Source organism: Aegilops tauschii, chromosome 3, assembly GCF_002575655.3.
Source record: "Aegilops tauschii subsp. strangulata cultivar AL8/78 chromosome 3, Aet v6.0, whole genome shotgun sequence".
In the NCBI taxonomy this organism is placed as follows: Eukaryota; Viridiplantae; Streptophyta; class Magnoliopsida; order Poales; family Poaceae; genus Aegilops; species Aegilops tauschii.
This window is the reverse complement of record NC_053037.3, coordinates 16,852,330-16,858,528: the sequence shown is the minus strand read 5'-3', so window position 1 is coordinate 16,858,528 and position 6,199 is coordinate 16,852,330. Positions and strand designations below refer to the sequence as shown.

General features: G+C 44.8%; 1 long non-coding RNA gene across 1 annotated transcript; it reads left to right on the top strand.

The window, feature by feature from the left end:
• The first annotated feature begins 232 nt into the window (after positions 1-232).
• On the top strand, positions 233-4,316 carry LOC109784705 (uncharacterized). Its single transcript, XR_002237922.4, has 2 exons — positions 233-1,201; positions 3,996-4,316. It is a non-coding gene; the product is annotated as an uncharacterized lncRNA (long non-coding RNA).
• The last annotated feature ends 1,883 nt before the right edge of the window (positions 4,317-6,199 follow it).

Here is a 6,199-nt window from a genome sequence, read left to right as displayed (position 1 = left end):
CCATGGTGAAGCGGCGCGGTAAACCATGCGAACGGGCGGGTTGATGTAGACCGGGCCACAGGAGCGGCGTCTTGCGCACGTCCATTGAGCAACAATCAAGCGTGATCCCAGCAAGCTGATATAAACCGGGCCAGAAGGGCGGCGTCTTGCGCACGCCCATTGGGCATCATGGTGCAGTATAATTTCACACGTGTAGTGGGTAATTTAACGTGCACATATAGAAATAATACAGGGGCGAGTAATCATGCTCGGATGAATCAAATACGGAATCAATAACTCCCGAACCTACCGCGTTTTACACTTTGAGCCCGAACGCTGAAATCGCCGTCCATCTTGTCTCCCGATTTTTAAAGCCACGAGTAGTGCCACGTCAGCCTGCTACCACCGTTCGTCCTGAATGAAGCTCGGCCCGAACGCCCCTCCCTCTCACTCTCTCAGCGGACCTTATCCTATCCGTTCCCCTCCCCACCTTGCTCGCCGCCGCACAAATCGACACCATAGCCGCCGCTAACCATGCGCCATATCCGGCCACCGCAATGCAACTGCGTGCCGTCGCCTTCGTACAACATCTCCCGCCCGACGACCATTGCCTCCGCCGCGCAGCAAGAAGCCACACAGTTCCCGCGGCGGCCTCGCGGGGAGGAGCACGGCAGGCCCTGGCAGCGGCCTCGTGTGCGGGTCAGGGCACCACACCAGGGAGACGGGTCTCGCCCTCCACGGGATCCCGATGCGGGGTGGAGTCGCGGTGGAGGTGCTGCTCGTGGGGGGAACGATGGCCTGCCTCGCGCGAGTGCGGTGGTGAGGATGTGGGATGGCTGCGGCGGGCGGCTACGTAGCGGGTGGCAATGGAAGCTGCCGAGTCGCGACACTAGAGGGGGAGGGAGCGGCTAGTGATGGGGGCGAGGGCTGGGGGTTCTCCTCGTCTCACGCGGTCGCTGAGGGAAGCCAGCGGCTACTTCTGTTTCCGTTGGCAGCCGCTCCCGTTTCTGATATGAGTGGATCCTGCTCCCGCTCGCCCCTGGTCAACCTCCTGCGTCGGCGCGCCACTGTCGCCTCCGCCGACTCCACCCATGGGTGGAGGAGATGGCCGAATCGGCCGCCGTGACGTGCAAGCGCGGCCTGCTCCTGCACAACCACCAGCGCCAGTGGAGGAGCTGCAGCGGGGAGGTGTTCATCTACTCTTTTTTGTCACTGGAATAAGGTGCGCCTGTAATGACGTCTGATGATTTTGCTAGGAGTTAATCTACCTGCTAGATGATGAGTACGACCTGCTAGATGATGAGTACGACCTGCTAGATGATGAGTACTATGAGCTTTTTGAACACAATTTGGCATGATGCTTGTGTATGAAACAGTCCCTAAAAATTGCCACGCTACACTAAAATCAGAGTAGCACACACTTTTGACGTGATTTAGTTACTAGATTTGCCTTGTGAGTAGTACAGAATTTTAGGATTTTGGTCTAATAATACATGGCAATTTCTAATCATGATGTTTAGCAAAACATGGCAAGTTCTTAGATTATTTACAAATTATCACAGCATGGCAACTTTATAATTTGTTAGTTCATTCACCAAACTAGAGAAAATGTACATATAGGTTTGCGAAACTATGATGTATTTTTGCCTCGGCCACTAAAAACGTACCGGCATGGTAGATTTGAGACCATGGGCACATGGCATATTTAAATTTGCTCTTCTCTACAACATGACAATTTCTGAAAGTTTCTAAAACATGCCAATCTTGATATACTTCAAATAGTTTGCCACCATTTCTCTTCAAATGTAAGTTAGTTTTTATTTCTCTAACATGGCAAACTTAGTATATGGACCATGGCAAGTTTAATTCAAGTATCATGGAAAAATTATTTTCTCTAATATGGCAGACTTGCCATGTTTTTAGACACCTCTAAAATTGCCATGACAAAACCACTAAAACATGGCAAATTTTTAAATTTTTAAATCATGGCAAACTTGCCATCCTTCAAATAGTTTACCACCATTTTCTTTGAATGTAGATTATTTGTTATCTCTTTTTAACATGGCAAACTTATTTGATGGACCGTGGCAACATTAATATATTCGCCATGGCAAGTTTAATCCATGTACCATGGCAACTAACACAAAACTTACCACGGCAATTTAAGATGTGCTTTTGCCTTGGCAAATTAAGATGTGTTTTTTATGGTTTGTTTTGCCATAAAAAACTAACATAAATTCTGAAAGTTTCTAAAACATGGCAGTATTGCCATCCTTCAAGTAATTTGTCATCATTCTACTTTAAATGTATGCTAGTTTTCATTTTTCAAACACGGCAAACTTAATATATTGACCATGGCAAAATTAATTGATGTACCATGGCAAGTTTAATTGCAAGTATCATGGAAAAATTCTTTTGTCATATCACGGCCAAATTATTTTACAAATGACATTTTTCTTTATAGATTTTACATGGCAAGTTTAACTCAAGTATCATGTCTACATTTGCCATGTTTTTAGACATCTCTAAAATTGACATGACAAAACGATCACTAAAACATGGCAAGTTATGAAAGTTTTTAAATCATGGCAAACTTGCCATCTTTTGAATAGTTTTCCACCATTTTCTTGAAATGTGGATTATTTTTTTTAATCTCTTTTAACATGGCAAACTTATTTCATGGACCAGGGCAACATTAAATGACCAAGTTTAATCCATGTACCATGGCAACTAACATATACTCTTACCATGCCAATTTAAGATGTGTTTTTGCCATGGCAAATTAAGGTATGTTTTTAGGGTGTGTAAAATTTTGAAAGTTTCTAAAACCCGGGCAATCTTGCGATCCTTCAAATAGGTTGCCACCATTTTCTTCAAATGTATGTTAGTTTTCATTCCTCTAACACGGCAAACTTACTATATGGACCATGGCAAAATTAATTGATGGACCATGGCAAGTTTAATTCAAGTACCATGGAATATTTATTTTGTCACATCGTGGCTATTTTTTTTACATAAATGACATTTTCCTTTATAGATTTTACATGGCAAGTTGGACTCAAGTATCATGTCTATTTTTTGTCCATGTTTTAGATTCCATGGCAAAACAATCACTAAAACATGACAAATTCTGAAAGTTTTTTAATCATGGCAAACTTGCCATCTTTCAAATAGTTAACCCATTTTTTCTTGAAATGCATGTTACCATGGTCCATATAGACATGGAAAATTTTCCATATTTTATTTATATATTTTTTAACATGGCAAACTTTTTTATGGACCATGGCAAAATTAATTTATGGATCATGGCAAGTTTAATCCAAGTACCATGGCAAATTCATACTCGATAACATGGCAAGTTTAATCCAAGTACCATGGCAAAAACTTTTAAATTTGCATGTTTTCTCATTTAATACCATGGCATTTTCTTGTGTATATGCTGTTTTTCTGTTTTTTTACCAGGTCCAATTTTATTTTCTATTCTACGGAAAATTCATCAAGTATACCATGGAAAACTTCTAATTGTGTCATGGCACTTTTTGTTCCTGTTTTTACTTTCTCTTGGTCGTGTGTAAGGGAAATGCAAGTAAATTTGTGTATTCAAAGATGTCAAAGTTAATAAATTTTGATCCATTTGACATGGGATTGCTCAGAATTTTTCTATACATGCCCAATGGCAATTTTTGTACAAGTCTTTTTTGTTCTATCTTATATGGTCATTTTTTGTGTTTTCTTAATATTATCATATTATGGCAAAATTTCCATGCTCAATTTGTCATGAAGTGTGCATGAACATCATGTCAAATCATGAAAATTTCTGTAATATACCTTTTTTCATGATTATATGGTAGTTCTGTTTATTAAAGCATGGCAACTTTTTGTTCCTGGATATTTCAGGTAGTGTTTTTCTTGGTCCAGTACATTTTTAGGCCTTTTTTGTGTTTTCTCTATTGTTTGGGATACAAGCAGTTTTGGGCCTTCAATATTTTAGTTCTTTGTTTTTTTTATTATTGTAGGCAATGACGTTTCTGGGCTTGCCCCATTTTTGGGCTGGTCCGCTGGAGGGGAAGAGCCAGATCGTTGTCCCTGCTAGCGACAAGTTTATCTGAAGTGGGATGGTTCGGGCTAGAGGGGTACTTCTACCGAACGAGTTCGTTCGTTCCAGCGACTCTCCCAGCACGAACGACTCGTTCGGGCTGGGGTATCCTCAAGCCGATCGTTCGGTAGTTATCGATGTCCATCAAATATGTTTGCATAAAAGAACTAGGACAGATATCACCTGATTGTTTTTTGGGTAACCCGACGTGTGATAGATCCATGTGGCCTATTGATGCAAACCGACAGCGTGTTTCGCCCATGTTCATTTTTGTTTTTGCTTGGGGAAACGGGCCAGTGCAGTTTCACGTGGAGGAGGTCCTGGTGATGTGGAATCCGGCGGTTCAAGCATGAGGCCAGGGCGGCTTGGCGCGAACGGCTCGGAGGGTAGCGGAACGGTTCAGGGCCGGTTGACGGAGACTCGTCGGCAAGCATGCGGTGAAGATGGCGGGTTGAGGTCAGAGCTGCAGTAACGGCGGGTTGAAGTGTGGCGGTTCAAGGCCACAGCGGCGTACGGCTCGAGGTGACGGATTCCCGCGACTTGGCACGGGGCGGTTTAGCTTGGAAGGGTGACTTGAGAACCCTGGTGGAAGCGACTCGGACTCGCCGTGACTTGAAGCTCTGGCCAAAGCAAAACCGGCGGGTGGCTCTGGCCAAAGCAAAACCGGCGGGTGGCGGCTCGAAACCAAACCGCGGCCGTATCCGTTTTCGAGTCATGGTCTTCTTTCACTTTGGCTCCTCGTATTGATACTAGTTGCTTGCTGGACAGATTTCTCCTCCTCCAAATCTGAGCTTTTACGTGGACAGCATTCAAATGCTTGATGAACCACTTTATACGAACAGCAGCACAAAAACAGTATGATCTTGACTTGACGCCGACTCATATAATTTTTTGGCATGGACGGTAAGTGTATTAGATTAATCCTCGGAGTTGTCTGTCCGAACGCAGCGAGTAAATAACCGATTCAGCCTTTGCTTTATCAAAGGATGCCTTGACTTACTGATTGCTTCACATTGACGTGACTTGCCGACTGATTCTTCTGTGGACTAGTACTCCCTCTTGCATACGTGTATCCAGCTTGATCCATTGGAGGAAAAACAAAGGACTGCGGCGATTTAACCACGGCGCTGGATTGCTTCGCGTCGGTTTTGGTGCATCCGCCCCGTAACCCGAGTAGGAAAGGTGCAAACGGAAAGTTTATTCTCGGTCTCGACGATTCTTCTGGACAGCAGTTACGGCGCACACAACCCTAATCTCTCAATCTTCAAACTCGCATCTGCCAACCTCCAAATCGATCATAATTCTGAATGTAAAACGGTGAACGTGCTAGCTTTGTCCACGCCGGGTTATCTCGCGTGATTTTCATGCTGACGATTTTCATCTGACATACCACGAGCTTCTCAATCCCTTAAAGAGATCCCTCCAAAAACTCAACACCACCGTGCGCAGGCCCCACGATGGGCGCCAACTGTCGTGGAATTGTCACGGCAGATGTCCTATTGTGAGGACTTAGTCGTGAGGCCAACGCATCTATGTGGTAGCTTGAGAGGGGTTGAGCGGAATCGAGAGACGCAACACAAGACAAGGATTTAGACAGCTTCGGACCCAGGGAAACATCATCCGGTAACAACTCTACATGCTGTTTGTGGCTAGGTCTCATTATCATCATGAGAGAGTCGCCGGTAAACCGGCTCTTTGTGTTTAGCCCTAGAGATTGTTTCTTCTTGCTTGTTCCTCTTTGGGGAGCCCTGCCCCTCCTTATATATGTTGAAGGAGCGGTTTACATGACTAGTCCTAGTTGGATTAGGATTACTCTATTACAAGTGGAGTCCTAGTCTTGCTTCCTTTGTAAGGGAATACTCCTTATACTTTCCTCTTAAACCGGCCCACCATAACATGAACCGGCTTTCTGGGCATTGAGCCTAATCCTTTATCTGACCCGTCGTCGGGGTCATTCGTGAGTCGCCAGGCTCGTAAATCATCAGACCAGTGAACCGCCAGACCCATGAATCGCCAGTCCTCTGGCGGGTTATGATGAAGCGCCAAGTCCGGCCGGGTTATACTTCCGACCGGGTTACGCCGCGGGGTATATCCCCGGCAACCCGCAAACGCGATCTTCGTGAA